The sequence below is a fragment of the Cetorhinus maximus genome, chromosome 24, assembly GCF_964194155.1.
Source record: "Cetorhinus maximus chromosome 24, sCetMax3.hap1.1, whole genome shotgun sequence".
Lineage (NCBI taxonomy): Eukaryota > Metazoa > Chordata > Chondrichthyes > Lamniformes > Cetorhinidae > Cetorhinus > Cetorhinus maximus.
In genome coordinates, this window is record NC_135902.1 from 47,261,437 (window position 1) to 47,281,420 (window position 19,984).

The 19,984-nt window shown below is 45.8% G+C and overlaps 1 protein-coding gene across 9 annotated transcripts in view; it reads right to left on the reverse strand.

Moving 5' to 3' along the window:
- Window positions 1-19,984, reverse strand: part of aatkb (apoptosis-associated tyrosine kinase b) — a 302,389-nt gene that overhangs the window by 106,147 nt on the left and 176,258 nt on the right. Inside the window, exon 1 of one of the 9 annotated variants that reach the window (XM_078571180.1) lies at window positions 6,622-6,632. The exons of 7 other annotated variants lie outside the window; for them this stretch is intronic. The gene's annotated coding sequence lies outside the window, so the exon portion shown is untranslated. Of the gene's footprint in view, window positions 1-4,450; window positions 5,209-6,621; window positions 6,633-19,984 lie in introns of those variants that run through there. One more of the 9 variants, XM_078571179.1, reaches the window with a different exon arrangement.

Here is a 19,984-nt window from a genome sequence, read left to right on the forward strand (position 1 = left end):
CTGTTACAGTTTAGTCATTTCTTGTGAGCTATCCTGATGAGTGCAAGACTAAAAGCTTTGATAGCATGTCTTTTTTTTTTGCAGCCATACTCAAGTTTTGTACTACTAAATGACGGTAATAAAATGTCCCAAGGCGCTGCACTGGAGTGATATCAAACGATTTTTGACACTGAGTCAAAGAAGAAGATATTAGAACAGATGAGGTAGGTTTCAAGAAATGTCAGAAAGGTGGAGAGAGAGGCAGAGACGTTTAGGGATGGAATTCAAGAGGTTAGGACTTAGGCAGCTGAAAGCAGAGCGATTAAAATTGGGATTATGCAAGAGGCCAGAATCAAAGGAATGCAGAGATCCAGAAGTTCTGTAGGGTTAGAGTGGGGTTGTAGATATAGGAAGGGGTTAGGCCACGCAGGAATTTGAAGGCTAGGATGAAAATTTTAAAATTGAGGCCTTGCAAGACAGGGGTCAGTAAGCACGGGAGTGATGGGTGAATGGCTTTTTGTATGAGTTCTGATACAGGCAGCAGAGTTTTGGCTGAGCTTAAGTTTATGTGAGGTAGAAGATGGGAGGCTGACTAGGACAGTACTGGAATAGTTAGGTCTAGGGGTAACAAAGGCACGGTTGAGGGTTTCTACAGAAATAGAAACAGAAAATGCTGGGAACACTCAGCAGGCTTGGCAGCATCTGTGGAGAGAGGAACAGTTAGCGGGTGGAATCTTACCCCCTCCCCATGGCAGGTTTGGTGGTGGGGGTTCATTTAATCAGGTGGGAGGGTAGTGGGTGTGGAACCTGCCATCTCCCCACCTGCACGATTAAGTACATGGTTGGAAGCCCCATGGAGGGCTTTCCCACTGTGCCACCAATTGAGGCCCTTAAGTGGGCAATTAATGCCCACTTAAGGGCCTCGTCCCAGTGCCACTTGTATTAATCCAGCAGCAGGCAAGGGGTTCATCATGTGGGGAGCACAAGAAGCAAAAGTTACTTGGGGGCTCCCAGGAGATCGCCCATTCAAGGGCACTCCGTACCTGATCGAGGGGCCCGGCATTGGGAAATGGGAGGCCCGTTGAGAGCCACTCCATTGTCCATGCTGCCAACACCCTCCCCCACAACCCTCATCCCGTGACACCCATCCTACCATCGCTCACCTCTGGCCTGGCAGCCCTGGGCAGCCACTGCCTCCCTGCTGGCACCGCTGTTCAATAGAGCTGCTAAGCCGGCAGCTCTCAGCAGACGGGACTTCCGCTCCTGTGGTCCGTGGCCCCGGGGGGAAGGCCTGCCATTGGTCTATCAAGTGCCTAAGCGGCACCTAATTTGGAGGGCCTTCCCCAAAAGTGGCGACGTGGGGCTCCCGCCAACTCTCCAGCCAGTGGGTGAGAGCTCTGTCTCCGGTCAAAGACCCTCCTTCAGAACTCTGAGGCAGGATCTAAGTCAGGTGACATTGTGGAGCCACAGCAGCGAATGGCGCAGAGGTAATAGGTGTACCAGCCAGGATGTGCCTGATTCTAGCAGTTTCCATCCCAGTAAGCATGTGTACCGTGACAGAATCAAACGTGCCTGTGGTCTTAGCCTATCAGTAGACTACAAGTGGCAGCGGAGATCATCACTACCCTACCATTTATGTATGGGATTTTCTGAGCACCCAGTGAGAACATTATAGCAGTCAGCTTTTCATAGAAACGTTTGATGTTTGTACACCAGCTGTCTGATTTTTCCAAAAATGGGAGCATGCTGACTGCAAAATTGTGTAAATATTTAATAATGTATCGAGAAAAGAATGCCTTGCATTTATATACAAGTCGAGTATCCTTTATCCAAAACCTTTGAGGCCGATTGTGTTTTGGTAGTCGGATATTTTTGGTTTTCGGATGTGATTTGCCTACTATATTGGATACGGTTAGGGTGTATAAATAGTGACTTGTGGAAGCCTAGCTAGTAATGAGGAGTTAGAGAAAAGGTTTTGTGGTCCCTCGGTGTTGCGTTAGAGAGTTTGTGAAACAAGGGAAAGCAGCCTCCGGCAGACCGGGGCCTGGCACTCATACTTGCTGATTCCATTTGGATCAGATATCGTTATTAGCCCGAGGGACAGCATTTTGTTGGTTGAACTTAGTTGCTGTGTTAGGGTTTGGGTCAGAAGCAAAAACTCTCAGGGCGGCTGGGCGCGAGGTAAGGCAAACAACTGTATTTCCCACGCTAAAGGATGGTTCTGGTCAGCGAGGTTCATGTCGGCTCGGGTCACAGGCTTCCCGCGCAAAAGATGTCCGGTTTTTGGGTGTGTTTGGGTTTTTGGATGCACGGATATTCGACCTGTAGCACCTTCCGCGACATCCCAAAACACTTCATAGCCAAAGAAGTACAGTCATTGTAACGTAGGAAAGTTGGCAGCCAATTTTCACACAGCAAGATCCCACATGCAGAAATGTGATAATGACCAGATAATCCGATCTTGGTTGAGGGATAAATGTCGGCCAGGACGCCAGGGAGAACTACCCTGCTCTTCCTGGAAAAGCACCATGGAATCTTTCACGACCACCTGAGAGAGCAGCTGAGGCCATGGTTTAACATGTAATCCAAAAGACAGCATCTACAACAGTACAGCACTCGAGCATCAGCCTTGACTATTATACTCAAGTCCTGGAGTGGGGTGCAATCCCATAAACTTCTGACTCAGGGGCAAGGGTTTTACCAACTGAACCACAGCTGACACCATGACATACTGCCACCCTTGCTGCTCCCTTTATGTATTTAGAGGCGGTTCTCCCCCACACCACAAATGTGCTGATATTGCTCCATTATAGAAAGTATCTACAGTGCAAAATCTTTGGGCGAGATTTTCACTCACTCAAAACCCAGTCACTTCCACAAGAGTTAAAATTGGGCCCAAATTTATATCTGAATCTGGGTTCTCCCACAGGTCACTTAGCAATTTTTGACAAAAACACCACAAGCTACATAATCAGATTAACAAACTGTCCAACATTTGTACAAGGAGAATGGCATGCTAGAGGCGTGAGAAACATTAAAGGGCTGTTGCCACAAATGCATTGTGATTGGATATTTTCAGGTGAATGTCACCACATTCTAAGGAAACGAGACATTTAAAAGCTACTTCTTTATAGTTCATTATTCTGCTGAAAAACTGTCATGAGGAAAGCAAGCCCATTTGCGCTCACATCGGATAAGAAGCTGGATGGGTTGTTTTAGACTCTGTTCAACATTACTATTATCGTTGTTTGAAAATAGTGCATCAATCCCATTATTAACTAATCGAACTTCATCCCGGTCAATGCTTTACACAATCTCTAAATGTGTGACTGCACTCTTATGCGATGCCTCTCTTTCCTAAAGTACAATAAGCTTTGCCATTCCATTATGAACTCACCCCATGTCATATGCCTGCAACATGAGTCCCAAATGCTGTAGATTCATGCATCACTGAGGTTCAATTATTAACCAGGCCTCCCCGGTCAGAAAGGAAAGCACCAGCATTGATTTACACAGATTTTGCTGACAAAATGGTGCAGGGACAGCAGGGTGCCAAAGGTTGATTTTTTTTTTACAGAATTGATTTACAGTCAGCAAGCAAATTAAAATCCAGCCTCTGTCGATGAGAGAAAAGGAAAAGAAATGAAGTTAAAAAGTGGGGTGATTTGGTGGAAATACAAAAAGCAGCAACATTTTATTTTGATTCGATGTCAGCAAAACAGCATCTGGCGGAAAGAATGAAGGCCTGAATTTTTCAGGCGGGCGGGCTCAGTCCGCGCTGCCATTGTACGTGGACGGGCCCAATTAAAGCCCGCCCAGCGTAAGATGCGAGCCGGAGTGCTCAGCGCTAGCTGTGCGGGCGGCGGGGAGGAGGAGAGAGAGTCGGGGTCAGCGCTCTTCCATCTCCCTGAGACACGGAGCTGCCTCAGGGAGATGGAATCACGATTGTAATTAATGAATAAATGGTTTGAAAATCTATTTACACATGTCCCCTCATGTGGCTGTGTCACATGAGATGGGACATGTTTTTATATTTAGGAAATTTTTTTTATTTAATTGACAAAGGCGTTAGGAAGCCTCATCCCGCTTGTGGATTGGGCTTCCTAAAAAAATTCAAAGGCTGCTTGGCCTTATCGCCTGCCCGCCAACCTCAAGCGTTAACAATTACCTTAATCGCTTCCTTAATGGTCTTAATAGGCCCTTTACACATCAGCAGACGCGCAGCCAACTCTGGCATGCGCCCGCCAAACGGAACATCACGAGACAGCGTGAAGACGTTGGGACGCACCCCCCGATGTCATCGCGCGTCATTTCACGCATCGGTGTCCGCGTCCCAACTGAAAAATCCTGCCCGAAGAACACGAGAACGTTTTGTAATGGAAATTAGCATTTTTCACACTTCTGTAGAATAAGCACTTAGGACTATTTTTGGAACGAGGTAGACAGGGTTTCAACCTTTATCCCCTCTTACCTCATTTCATCCTTTGGCTTGAGACCCCACTCTCACGTCTGTGCAACCTTCATCCTGGCACAAGCTTTCCAACTTGGGTGATGGTCAAAGCATTTGCAGTTGCAGGTCAATGCTATCTGGTTTCAGCCCTTGGTTGAACTGGATGGGTTGGCTGGAGTGTTACAAGCTCTGTCTGCTCATAACCTCAACTCTTCTCAGCCTTTGATTTGGACCTTTCAAACCAAATGTGCTTGCTTGGGTTATAAGGTCTTCAATCACCATTATTGCAACGGATAGACATGGTCTGTCAAAAGTCAATCAATCAGAAAGTGCCCAGTGCCTCTTGAGATCACCGAACTGTGAGAGCCAATTGACCAGCTGATGTCTGATTTCCAATGAGAATCTTTGGAAAGGAATGGATCACTTTGAATTTTGCACTGTTAAAAACTAGCAAGAAAATTAAATCTTCGCTTTCAAAAACATCATCTCAATTCTGCCAACAATTCATTTACCCACCTTCCTGGTCCCCGGACGATTTGAAAAATATAGCAGAGTTATTTTGTGACTTGGACATCCTCCCTTCTCTACTCATACACTCTTTTATTTAATATATGCTCCTTGACTACTCTCTCAGAACCAAATTCATAATGTTCACAATTAACTGAACAAATCTCCGGGTCATCACTCAACTGGACAGTTATCTATTGTAGTCAACCTTAATAGTGGGGCTCATCAGATTTCCTGACCCAGATTAATGGATTATAGAACACTCCCCTGCCATCATCACTTCCTTTACAACCCCATTTTTGATCATTTGCTGGGGTCAGGTAACAACATTATCCACGGAATAACCCCTTGTTATGGGGTCTGCTGATAGCTGTGTGGGTAAATACACTGTTCAATGTGGTGCTCAAGCAGATGAATTGAGGGGCTATCAATAAAAGAAGTCAGAGGGAGGGGAAAGGCATTGGAGGATTTAAATATGAGAGAAGAGCAACTATTGCCCAGAGTATTTCAGGGAGGGGTTGCTGCATATTTCTTTCACAACGCAGACACCCCACCATAGTTGCAACGAGGCATGTGGACAAAGCAACTCCCTAGCTGGACCCACAGTCTGCGCAAAGTTAGTTTGGCCTGATGACCATACAGCCCCTCGCCAACGCCGTCGATGAGGGAAACTGCCAGCTCTTTACCTCGATTTTGGAATCTCAATTTTACCTTTGCAATGGACTCCAATGCCTTAAATGTGCAAGGAAATCTGCTGAGCACTTTTCGTCCCTGTTTGAAACCGGACTGGGGAATGACAGAAATAATGAATCAAAGAAATCTGACATTTCCCCTCACAGGTAGAAAAAAGTTATTTCTAATTAGGCATACACATGGGGGCAGCATTCACTTCGAAAGTACATCCTCTACTACCACTATTGTAATACTCCCCTTTAATAAAACTGCAAGGCAGATAGACATATTATTGGACTTATTAAGGGTTAATTTCTTGCATTACTTACAAGGGTCCATGTCAGATCGAACGCTTGATTAGGTAACAGAATAAAATTAACTTCTCTAAGCAGACCTAGTCTGTAACATTCAGCGTATTTATTTTATTCTAGATGGTTGTGCTCTGTGTGTGACACACTGCTTACACAATATTACTGCAGATTTCATCAAACTTCGAAACAATGCTGCATTCTATTGCAGGACAAAACATTATAGCCAATCACTGCGAATGCATCACCCTGTACTTATTCAGCACGTTGGCCCTGATCAATATTTAATCAGAGTTCATTTTGATTTGTGCTTTTTAAATTCAGATTTAATCTTCGAAAGCAAACTTTTAATTATTTCGGAAAAAAGGCCCATTAGTTTATGAGCAGAATTATGCCAAAATAAAAAAAGGTTGGCCAATGTCTCAAACAGGAGTGTCAGAAGCTTGAAACACCCCAACTAGCTTCACTCCCTGGGGGTGGCAGTGGGGGCCTAACTCCTCATCGCTAATCTGGGAGCCCCCCTCCACCCCCACCCGTAAAGGGAGTGTCTTTCGGGTGGGAACGGGTTTGGCCTCGTCTGAGAACCTCTCCACCACAAAAGCAGAAACATGCGGTGTTTTATTTGTTCCAAACTGCTGTATTCTTCTAACCCACTGTTGAAAAGCTAACCGTCTTGTTTTATTTGTTCCAAAGGCTGTTACTCACCTTTGCTCTTGGCGATCGGCCTTGACGAGTCCAAAATGCGAAGCACAGGACGCCGAGCCTTTGCTTTTGTGGACACTAAAAGGATGCGACTTTGTAAATTGGGCCCAGCTTATTCAATGCAGAATCAGGAACGGTTTGTCTGAACTGCAGCATTACGTAATGTCAATAATAAATGTACTTTAATTTTGTGCCAAAAAATAGCTGGCCACTCTGCAGGAAGACAATCACATGTTACGTTCCTAATGATTGGAGTAGTACCAACCCTGCTAAAGCCATTTTCTTGTCGTTTTTGAAAAAATATATAATTCACAAAGCATTTAGCCCTCCTTTTCGATAAATTGTTGACTGTTTCGTGTGATTTTTGTCCGGTTGGACTCTCCAACGGCGTGTTTAGAATGAAAGGACTGTTCTGGTATGGGGAGGTGTTGCTCTGGGCTTGCTCCATGCATCTCATCAAATGGACACGAGGTGAATGACAGTTTCCTTATCCATTCCTCTGTGCTGCAGTGTGCTGAAGCTGCGAAGGTCCAGGTTGGCCGGTGTGTAGCGCGTCGACCTCACGGCCCAAGGGACAGAGCTCAGAACAACACTTTGTTTGACCGGGGCATGAGAGGATTAGACCGGGTGCTTCCATTTGTTTAATTCCAAGAGATTTCCAACTGCCGAAGAGCTGGTGAAAATTCTAACGGACTGTGTTACAAGTTATAACTAACCTGTGCTCCAGCATTAGCGGAATACACCACACTCTGCTTGATTTACTTGCATTTGATATTAGCTGTTGTAAATCTGTCAAACTCTCTGATTTATGTAATGTTCCCACTTGGCCTGATAGGCTGATTAGGGTTTTGCATCAAATGGAGTATGTCCCTTTTCTTAATTTAAAAAAAAGGTAAGAAGGGTCCGGGCTGCCTCTGGTCATCAAACTAAAATGACCACTTTTTAGTGGGGCTGAACTAACGCAGAGCCAAAGCAACCTTATAAAAATAAAAACAAAAAGCTAAAAGCTACTGCGGATGCTGGAAATCCAAAACAAAACAAAAACAGAATTACCTGGAAAAACTCAGCAAGTCTGGCAGCATCGGCGGAGAAGAAATCAGTTAACGTTTCGAGCCTCCATGGCCCTTCGGCAGAACTGCAGCATAGTTTTCCCTTGTTGAAACTATGCTGCAGGCCTTATAAAAATAAGATGTGAAGTCGAGTCTCCAGTATGTCCTCCAGTACCGGTGGTGCACCCACCAGTCAAAGGACACCTTGGACGTACTGACCAACAATGCAAGCTCTGAAGCAAAGCCAAAAGTTGAGAAGCAGCCCCCTCCCTGAAATAGTGAATCAGACACACGTCAGCTTCACGGTGGAATTTACCACGATTGGGATAATTGGCCATTCGCATGTAGAATCCGGAGCTATGAGTGGCCGTAGAACCATACCGGAGCACCTTGAGGGGAGGTGGGAAGAAAGTAGCTGTGCTGTCTCTGGCAGGTCGCAGAGTTACGCTGGATAATTTACATAGGTAGATGTTACAGAAGCCGACGCACTTTAAAACCGAGGTTCTTCCCAATACCTCCAATTAAAGTACAAACACTTTGGTGACAGAAGCAAATTTGAGACGAGTCACTCATCTGCTCATAGCGCTTACCCCTGATATCATCACAGATTGTGGCTTTTGCAATTGACAAAAGAATCTAAAGGTGAAGTTCAAAGGTGGTGGTGGTGGTGGGGGGGGGGGAGGTACAAACATTGTTTGCTTGAAATAGGCACCAGCTTCATCTGTGAAAATCTGGATATTGAGCGGGTGATACCTTAAGGTCCCACCAGCTGTGCATATTTTGAAAAGAATCAAAAATTCTCCCGCAGAGATTAAGCACTTCAGCGATATGGTGGGTCTAATTGCAGCATACAGATAAAGTGGGACCATCTACTTACTGTCAGGGGAGTGAGATTAATCACCCAACAGACTCCTGGACCAGACTGTCGTGCCGCGGACATAGGGAAACGGGTTCTTGCCATTTCAACTTGTGAAATCAAGATTCTGAATCCTCATTTACAAATGCATAATCTATTCCCGGTATTAGAAAAGTTCCCTTCCTCATTCAAGTGGACTACGATTACATGGTAACCTCCTCAAGGATTTCAGGTGACATCGAGGATGAAGCTTGAGTGCTTTCCAACTATCATTTGAAACCGGAGATGAGGCTATAGCCTTGAAAGCACTCCTCTGGTTTTGGTTTTGGTTCTCTTATTTTTTTTCAATATGCTACAACCACTGAGTTTATCGAGTGATAATCTCCGTTTGATTACTCAGAAGTAATAAAAGTCATTGAACATATTAGAAATTGATGAGAAGCAGTATAGCTGAACAACATAGATATAGGTTAGGAACAGGCAGACACTTTAGAAGCCATTGCATCTGTCGGTGAGATTCCCAGAAATTATTGCATCTTTTAAGGTGAGGGTCAGTTTGCTCCACTGCTGACCTGTCATCTAAATTAGCCATCTGCATCCACATTATCCTCCTGGGAAACAGGGACAGACACACACCCAACATTTACTTTCACATTTCTTGTCCTTTTCGCCCATTGTTTCCCTCCTTGGGAGTCCTCCGCCCTCGTCTCACACACTGTTTGGTGCTGATAGTTAACTTTACATCAGCCAAACGTTAGGTTCTCAAATATTTTGTTCAGCCATCCAATTTGGGAATTTCCTTTTTTTTTTCCATTTTCTGTTGGAGACGGATAAAAGAAAAAACTCCAGAAACGAGTTGTCTGGAATGATGGACAAGGTTAACAAGGTGAAAGGCAGAGTGGTGCAGTCCTGTGCCTTTAAGTGAGGTGGGGATAAAAATGGTCGTCCACCGTCAACCTCAGAATGAGGCTTGTCCTGTGCAAATCCAGCATTGGGTTTTGGGATGAGGGGAGTTCTATTGCTTTACAGTCAGATAAAGTGCATGGGCTTGTGGGTGATATTGCTGCACCAGTAAAATTAGGGGCTCATTAGAACAACTGGTTCGTAATAAGGGAAGTTGCACCATTTCCAGTTGATTGAAGTCCTCTATTGGCAGAAAGCCATAAACAGAGCATCATTGCAATGGTTGCTATTGCAGCTGGCGACTGTAGTCGTGATGACTGTAATAGCATCATTAGGTAACATTATTTCCCCATTCAGCCACAAAGAATGCAGCAGATCAGAAGAAGGCAACGTTTTTTTACCCGAGGAGCCTTTTAGAAAAATAATCGCCTAAATAAAACTATTGGGAACTGCAAAATGAAAATTCAGCATCTCTCAGCCAAACACTTGGCAAATTGCCAAGTGTCTCAGACAGCAGGCACAATGTGGATTATATAATAAATAAGATATTTGGATTGAATTTGTGGGTTGGGTTTTCATGGGGAGACTCGGTGGTAGGGGTGAAAATGGGGGCCAGGACCTGATTCCGAGATTCCCGACCCCGTTCCCCGGGATTCTGACTTTCAGTAGGGCCTTTTAAGGGTGCGGGCTGGTTGGGATCGCGAGCCCGCAGCCTGGGCTCCCAACCCAGCCGGCTCCATTGCGGGGATAGCCACGTCCCAGCTCCGCAATTTTCATGGAATCGGGCCAGCTTCTTAAAGAGACACAGTTCACGGCCCTTCAGAGGTGTCATGAACCATAGTCTGTATGAGGGAACCTTTTGAAAGGTGAGTTAAAAAAGGTCCTCCCCATGCCAAGGTATGCTCCCACCCACCATCTATGGCCCTTCATGTCCCCGTGCCAAGGTATGTTCCCCACCCAATTCCTATGGTCCCTCTGCCCCCATGCCAAAGTATGGCACTTCCATGCCCTTTCAACCACGTCCACTGTATAGAACTAATAAACCCTATAATGACAATAGGATGCGTCCAAAAAACTTTTAAGAAACAGTTATTCATTGATAATTTTCCATTTTGTTCAAAAAAAAACTCCTTTTTACTGCAGCCTATTAAAAGTGTCAATCATCCAGACCATTTACAGTATGAATAGCAGAAACTGCAAGCACTTGAAACTTCTTTATCTTGTGTAAATAAAGATTGTGCAATTGACAGAAGGGATCAGAGGGCCAGAGCTGTCAATCAAGCAATGTTTCCCCTGGGCTCAGGTGCTTTAGTATTCGAATGGATTTTTGGGCTCTCAGCCAAGAATGCTTGCCTGACACTTTCTCCTGAGGCAGGCGGGCCAAGCTGGGAATACTCCCAGCTCCTACTACCCACCTCGAGGATGAAAATCCAGCCCTACGTGTCAATAGAAATAAAATCAAAATTAAAATAGAACTATTATTATCCTGTGGGAAAACTGTAAACCAAAATAGCCAAATTTACTGAATGACCTCCAAATAAAGAAATTAACAACAACATTCTATTTTTTGTAGTGTTAGGAAATAGAGATAGTTTAAGTAAATTATATTCATATTTAGTGGGTATTAGGAATGAGTTTTAGCTTAAAGTTTAAGTTTAATTTATATTTCTGCATTTATGTGTTAAGGAAAGGTCAAATTGAGTTTTAGTTGCACTTTAAAAGAGTGCTTGCATTTGTAATGAGGCTTTTATGACTCCTAAGAAGTTAACTAAACACTACAGTAGAAAACTGGCCGTTGCCTAGCAACAGGGGTCCAGAGAGGTGGGTTCCTCCCACAGACATACACAGAAAAGCTAGGCACAGCAGTTTGTTTTGGAAGCTGTAGGAGTTCAGCTGGTTTTGAAGATAGCTGCCAGGGAAGCAACCTGGGAGGGACCGATAGCCAGTCCCAAGCTAAAGGAAAACCCCAAAAATCCAGGGAAGAGGATTCAAAACCCTGGAGGTGAACCCTTGCGGAAGGGGTCTGAGAGAAAGCGTCAGTTTGGGTGAAGATTCCAAGGTGAGGTCTTGGAGAGTGGAAATTGGAAACCCTCATGTGAAAGACAGAGTGCATTGAGACAGGCTGGCTCATGATGTAACAAGCATCTGGGGGGAGTTGAGGAGAGATCCATAACATCTGGTTGAGGTGACATCTGTCACTTGGTTTCAGAGTGTGGTGTGTCTGACCACAGGTCGCCATAGGTGTACATGAACTGTGTATTTACTGTGAACATTAGAATATAAGATAGCTTTGTAACTTGTGTTATCCTTACAAATCTGTATATATCTGTAAAGGCATAGAAGTGGGTGAAGGAGTGTTGTAATTTAGTTCATCCTTTCTTGTTTAATAAATGTTTTGCCAAACAGAAAAGCTGACCTCTCCTGAGAGTGATTTGCTTCTTCTCCTCGCAGGAACGTGGCACTGCTTCCAGGTCAAGGGTCGCCAGGCCATATGGACTAGCATTTCTTATCACCCAAGAAAATTACAATTGATCCCTTTACAATTGACGCAAACTCTTAAAGTCCTTTCCAAGCATTCTTTAAAAAGCAATTACAGGTTCCGCAGACCTTTTAATCAAACTGTGAGCTTTCTTTACTGTACGGCTTCGAGGTCAAACGCTGCCACACTAATTCTGGATTATTGGGCAGAAATTTACGTTCCGCGAGCGGGCGCGTACCAGACCCGAACGGGCGCAAAATCGCGCAAGACGATGTTGGGCGAGCGCCCTGACATCGTCGCGCAATATTCCGATTGCCGCGCGCACCCGCCGACAATTAAGCTCATTAACGGCGCAATTGTAAGCGATTTTTCGTGGCCCGTCCAACCTTACGGTTGGCGGACCGGCCAATCGGCCGAGCGGCCTTTACAATTTTAATGAAACCTCATCCAAGGGCTGGGTAAAATCTCCATTAGGATATAAAAGCAAAAAGATTTATCTGGGGTTCAGCATTTTTTAATGAGGTTATGCTTTCAGGTGCTTGATTGCGCCGCATGGACATTTTCTTGCCGCATTTTTGTGCTTTCTTTTATTAATTTGGAGGTCTGCAGCTCCCCGAGGCACATGTCTGCCTTTGTGGAGGTGGGGGGGGGCTCAGTGGAAGCGCTCACCCAGCACCCGCGGTGACACCGGCACCCGTCCACTTCCCGCCCCCACCGGCAGTGCTGAGCCTCTCTCTCAGCGCGTGAAAAAATGACCGGGGGGTCTGAATGCAGCTGGGGGCCTGTTTCCCGTCCACTCCCAGGCCCAGCGAGCCCAAAATTCAGGCCATTGTGTTTTTTTTGAATTTTTTAACTGTAACGTGGTCAGTAAAGTTATCTTTAAAACAAACTTTAATTTAAAACGTGTAGAATTAAGACAAATATTTGGCTACCGATTCTCATGCTCTAATAGCACATTCAGAACAATTTATTGTCTCGTCTATACAAGAAAAAAATATGGCTGCAACCATAAAACCCGTTCCTCGAAACAAATGCATCATCTGTAACCATGGTGCAGCAGCACCGTTTGAACAGGTTTATTTTTAGCACGATGATATTTTTCATTAAAATAATAATCTGTGCCTGCAAGCTGCAGCATAATGAGTCTTTTATCACCAGGATAAAAACGCGACTGTTAACATTTCTTGACTCAGTTCGTTTTTTAGACTTTCTTCACGTCAACGCGATCCAACTGGATGAGGTTCCGGGGGCTGCAAGTGAGGTGTTAAAGAGAGCTGCATGCGGCTCTGGGGTCACAGGTTGCAGAGACCCTGCCCTAAACAATTCCCCTGTTAACGTGGCGCTCCTGCCGCCGCAGTAACATTACCACGCTGTTGCCGTGGGCTTGCCCTTCCTCGTTTTGCCAATTGCTGTAATAATGGGGTTCTCAACCCTACCACGATCACCCTGGAGTCTCCAGGGATTAGAGGCGGTCCTCCAGGAAAACAGTGCAAAAGAAAATTCCACAGGGGCCACAAAAATTGTGGTTTGAAAAAAATTCTTTTGAACACTTTCGTTTACAATGGGTATGAAAAAAAATATTGGGCTGGGGACTAACAGGACTGTTTGACCGGCAGTCCAGGATCATCCAATCGGCTTGGGAATGCGATGCACCGCGAGTATGGACATATCAGATGACCAATGGCAGGGGTTGTGGAGGCAGAGGGTGGCTGGCAGGTGGAAGTCATGGGGTGACTCCTCCAGGCACATGTCCCACCAAAGCTGGCAACACGGTGTAAGAATGGCGTTTTATAAAACTCTCGCAAACATGTTGAGCCTTTCAGAGATCGAGAGCAGTCAGATGCTGAAGGTGGGTTTCAGTGCGGCTTCCCTCCATTTACTTTATCCTGGCCACGTTAATAGGGAGCAAAGGGTCCCCTTTCAACCTCCCTGTGTATGGTGAGCCTACCGGTGCCCAGGCATAGTTTTGACATGAGAAACTGCTCCAGCAACCATCAAAATAGGAAAAAAAAAGACAGCTCGGACCAGTTTTTACTGGTGCTCTATTTTAAGGCGTGCAGGACCAGTTCGGACCAGTGTCCTCATTTCCCAGTTTTTTACCGTTTTTCTCGTTCTGGGAGAATATTTATTCGCTGGCATGAATCTAAGTGACAGTGAAATCCAAATCAATTTCAAGGGCAGAACTTTATGGTTCTTCCAGCAGTGGGTTTGCAGGTGGCCTGGGAGAGCAGGGTGGGGGGAAGAGGGTGGCCCATAAAATTCCCCGGATGGCCCTTCCGCCCGGCCACGATCTATCCGCAATTTTACCTGGGGTGGGCGAGGCCTAGGGTGGCCCACCCTAACCTCTCCCCAATTGAGGCCCTTATGTGACCGACCATTGGCTCACTCTTTGGGCGGTGAGATGGGAACCGCTGCTATCCAAAAAATCCTGCCCTTAGAGTGAAAAAGGAGAAATGAGAGCGGTGAAAAAAGTACAATATAACATCGTGATGCTTTGCACAAACCATGTCAGAAAGGTACATAAGTGTGTGATGTGCAGAGTATGCTCTTTTTTTTAAATCTCAGATATAAAATACGGAACCCAATCTACAAGATATACTTGGGACACCTTACCACATGCTACCTAACCATCAGATATCGTTCCCAATCAACTGCATGTCCTCTGGTTCCCCTTAGTTTGCGTCTGACTCTGGCACACAAAAGCCCCATTCACACGGCAATAAAAGGCCTGAACAAGGGCAGTTGGGGATGGGCAATTAGTGTTGGCCTGGCCAGCAGTGCCCACATCCCATGTATGAATAAAAAAAAACCAGTTCAAATCACTTGCACCGCAATAGAAAAGATGCCAATAGTCTTGGCCATTGGCAGCAACAACTTGCATTTATATAGCACCTTTAACATAGTAAAACTCCCAAATGTGCTTTATGGGAGTGGCTCATTGAACAAAATTTAACAGTGAGCCATACAAGGATACTTAGGATTGGTGACGCAACAAGGAGATCTTGAGAAGGGATGATCAAAAGATTGGTCAAAGAGCTGTCTACAAGAGCAGAGAGTGGCAGGGAGGTGGTTAGGAAAGGCTTAGGCCCTAGGCAGCTGGAAGCACAACCGCCAATGGTTAAAATCAGAGATGCTCAAGAGCCAGAATTAGATGAGTGCACGTAGGGCTGGAGGAGATTACAGTGGTAGGGAGGGCTGAGGGGTGGAGGGATTCTGTCCCCCACAAACCCCATTTTTTTCCTTCTTTCCTGAAGGCACAGAGTAATTTAGGATACGGCTCAGCATGCCCTCTACTCCCTCAACCAAGTGGCCAGTCTTTGTGTACGAGGCTCATCAGTGAGAATTGGCAGCCTATATGAATGTACAAGGTAACACAGGCAGGCCACACTCTCACCTAATGCTTACACAGGTCTCCTTAAAGACACTGGGACTAGGTGACCATTAGAAGCAGGAACCGCGACTGATATATTTCCCTCTCTTTAGTCAGGGTCGTTAAGGTGAATTGCTGTGCTCTGGTTGGCATCAGTCAATCCAATGGTCACCAATTGAGCTCAATCCTTTCTGTGTCGCACCCAACGCTGAAACAACCTTGTGTATCCCAAACAGGCATCATTTCACACAGGCATTCAACATTCCCTGGCATCTGCCACACTTGGCAGAGTTTGCTGTCAAAAATCAGCACATAATTTGAATATCTTATGCTGCATAATCTTTTTTATTAGACCACTCCACAATGCTCCTAAATGGTTCCTCGTCACTAGGCATGCTCTCTTTAGAAATACAAGGAAATGTTTATTTAGTGGTTTGCTAAAATATTACATACATGAACAGCTGCCAGTCTTTTAGGCCAATAGAAACCAGTGCCATGTTTAGATCACTCCAGATTGCTGCAGGATCGTCAATTGTACTTGTACTGTGTGTGTGCGTGTGTGTTTGAGTGTGCGTGTGTGTGTTTGCGTGTGTGTGTTTGAGTGTGCGTGTGTGTGTTTCAGTATGCGTGTGTGTTTGAGTGTGCGTGTATCTGTGCATGCATGTTTGTGCCTGTGCGTGTGTGTGCTTGTGTGTGTGTGTGCTTGTGTGTGTGTGCGCGCATGCATGTATGTGAATCTGCCTGTGTGTTTGTGCATGTGTGCGCTTTTGTATGTGCACACACGTGCAAGTGTATGTGCACGCGTGTGGGCCTGCATGTGTACCTGCGTGCGTATGTTTGCCTGTGCAGGTGCGTGCTCACGTGTGCGGTATGCGTGCATGAGTGTGGATGTGTGTGTTGTGAAGCTGCTGAATCTATGCAGCCACAGGGCAGCACATCAGGCAGCTTTCATGATGGCTTCTGATCAAATTGAACCCAGCAGAATCCAAGTGCTTGGATCCTTCAGGACAAGGTACACTGCTGAGATTGATGTAAGTTGTGCTTGAGAGGTGGAGCGATGTAAAAATGCAGCAAAGCCTTCTGTAAATTACACCGGTGAGAGTGATGTGAAATGTACAAATAGGAAGCTGACATACATGCCAGCTGCCAAATTTTCACGTCTTATCAGCACTCAGAGCGCACTGATCATTAGTGTCTTAACACAGCTCAAAGTAATAACCTTGCAGAGCTGTGCCAGAAAGCTTTTACTTGCCATGGAGCAGCCTCTTCTGAAGCTGCTGTAAAGGATTTTCTAGCTGAGGATTTCAGTGAAACTGTGGGTTTCTGTCCACAAGATGGTGGATTCTAGTGAACTCCCAAAATACCAAGGAACCTTGTGCTATCAGCAGCTTTTCAACAGTGTTTCTGTGGTAATGTGTAGTGTACCTTTAAGAAGGATGTTATAAAGGAAGATCACGTGATCTTATGTAACCAATAGAGGAGCAGCGCATGCTACCTCTATAGTCAGTATCCTGTAGTTAGTAGCCAGTTGTATGGAGACAGGGTTTGAATTGAAAATAACACAAGTGTAGCTGCTGCGTACCTTTGTAAGTAAGCAGGACGTGTTCCACCTAAGAACTGTCTGCAGATCAACTCTGTCTATTGTACCAACTCGGCCACCCCAGGACAAGCGTGCGGCCCGGATCCACAAGTCCCGACAAACTGGTGACTAGGATCCAACAGTTTCTTTGTCCTGTGTTGACCGACAGTAGATGCTTTGAAGGTTTGCAGAGCAATAAGAGGGGAAGGGGCTGGATTTAGTTCTCAATGGAGGGAATTTTAACTACCTTGAGCTGCCGGGAGGTAGAAATCAGGGTTTTCCTGCAAAGTTTGGTGTTTTAACAGTGGGGGTGCGGGGGGAGGTTGGTGGGGGGTGGGGAGCGGGGGGTGCAGGGGCAGATCAGCAGGGTTGGGGTTCAGATTGGAAAGGTCGGTAGGAGGTATCTAATCACGAGGAGGTTTGTGTCAGACAGCCACACTGCATCAAGCAGCCAAGTGGAAAGGCACTTACCTCCTGATCCAGACGTCCCTCACCTCAGTTTAGCTGCTGGGTTTCCCGAGCTAAGGATAAATTTCAAATGGTGAACAAAAATGCGGCGCAACCTCCCTGTAATATTCAACATGGCTGAGAGCGGCTGGGTTGCCTGTCTCTGTGAAAGCCTGGAGCGCTGGAGGGGGCGACGATACAGGTTTTAACACTTTAACCCCCGCCCAACCCAAACCTGCCTGTTTGCCGGGGGATTGGGGGGGCCGGGGGGGGGGGGGTGCCTTAAAATTCCCTCAATATATACGGCAGGTTATGGCTATTTATACCAAGTCAGGGAGGTTCGAAGGCTCAAGGAAAACCCACTGCAGTGTTCCCATTGATTTTCCTTTGAGCAAGTGTTTCTTTCAATTCCCGTGAAGAGACTGGAAACTGTGGGAATCCGTGGACGAATCTTGGATCTGATCTGGGGTGTGTACTCCAGCTCCTAGGTATGCGTAAGGTTTAGCGATAGGCTCACCATACCTCTCAAAAATGGACTGAGGCAGCTACAATGCAATTCAACATTGGGACTGATGATTTGTTCAATGTCATTCTAAAAGCGAACTCAGGGAGTTCCGGGCATTTCTGACAGAATTGCAATAGCCCCTTGTGCAGATGCTATTACACTGGCGGGAACCTAGTGCATTCAACTCCTGATCACATTTAGCTTCTAATAAAGAACTGAAAAGGGAAGGTGCCACTGGACTAGTAATCCAAAGACCCAGGCTAATGCTCTGGGAACAAGGGTTCAAATCCCACCCTTGTCAGCTGGCGAAATTTAAATTCTAATAATACACCTGGAATTGAAAGCAAGTCTCAGTAATGGTGTCCATGACAACTATCATCAATTGTTATAAAAAAACCCATCTGGTTCAGGGATGTCCCTTTAAGGGAAGTAAATCGGCCGTCCTCACCTGGTTTGGCCTACACGTGACTCCAAATCAGAGGCCTGGATTTTTCAGGTGGTGGGTGGGCTCGGCGGGAGCGGGCGTGGAGCCGATCGCCGCCCGTGATCGGCTCCGTGCCGCCATTTTACGTGGGCGGGCCAATTAAGGCCGGCCCGGCGTAAGATGCGAGCAGTAGCGCTCAGCACTACCTGTGTGGGCGGCGGGGAGTGGGGGGAGAGGAGAGAGAATTGGGGCCAGCGCCTTTCAATCTCCCTGAGGCACAAAACTGCCTCAGGGAGACTGAATCGCTATTGAAAATATTAATTACATGGAGTAAAAATTTACTTAAACATGTCCCCTCATGTCACGGTGTCACATGAGATGGGACATGTTTTTATATGTAGGGAAATTTTTTTACGAAATTAATGAAAGCTTTAGGAAACCTCATCCCGCTTGTGGATGAGGTTTCCTAAAAAAACGCGAAGGCCGCTTGGCCTTTTCGCCTGCCCGGGCAGCGTTAACAATCAGCTTAATCACTTCCTTAATGGCCTTCATAGGCCGTTTACATATTGACGGGCGCGCAGCCAACTCCGGCACACGCCCGCTGAACAAAACATCGTGAGACAACGCAATGACCTCGGGACGCACGCCCAACATCATTGCGCACCACTTTACGCGTTGGTGTGTTGGGCCCGCCCCCGCAGGCTGACCGAGAAATCCTGCCCGTAGTAAATGTGCTTGATTCTTAACTGCTCTGTGACAAGGCCAATCAGGCCACTCCGTTCAAGGGCAATTAGGGGTGGGCAACAAATGCTGGCCTTGCTAGTGAAACCCACATCCCATGAAAGAAAAACAAAATCTAGATTGCTGCAACACACGATAAATAAATGTCAGAATCAGAATTTCCAGAGCAGGGGCTATGCTTACAGACCCCAGCCCTGCTGTGAAGTACGTTTATTCACCTTTAGTACTGACATGCTCTTGCAAAAAAAAAATGTATTTTTGTGTCCTTTAGCCCATGCGAGTGGTGAAACACCGAGTGCGTCTGCATCTCAAGTTACAACAAGCCTGCTGTGCTCTCAGTTTAACCGTTTATCTTCTCCTCTCATACATGTGACCATTGGGTTTCCATTTTCATCAATGCACAAACCGAATCATGAAGTGCGATCCTCAAACCGCTTGTCAAAGCCCTGAAATCCCATGTAATTAAAATAAAAACTTATTCATTCATGCAGTAGCCTTGATCATGACCCGAAATTGAGGGCTGGTTACAAATTGGCAGGCTTTTTGTTTGGAGCTGTTTGAAAGCTTTTTGCAAGTTTTCCAGGCTGGTATGTTTGGCAACTCAGAGGAATTCCAAGTGGTTCTTTTATGCAGCAAAAATTACAGTCCTTTCTCATAACCTTTACCAGCAGTTCCATCCCCACCCTTCACTGCTCCAGATCCAAGTGTTTCAAACCTGTGATCTACCTGAGGACAGTGCTGTGGAAGTGGGTTTAAAGCAGCGACAGACGATAGATATTATACCGAGTATAACAATATACAGAACAGAAAGCCTATTATCTCGAGGACAGTGCTGTATCTAGGAAGATTGTTACTGAGTCCCATTTACATTTCACTGACTGCAACGTAAAATGTCAATGGCCTCCACCTTTACTCTGGCTGAATTATAACAATATTGCAATCGGCAATTTGAAAAAAAAACACTGGTTCAGTCAGTCATGAGGAATCTTTAAGTCAGCAATTTAGCACACAAA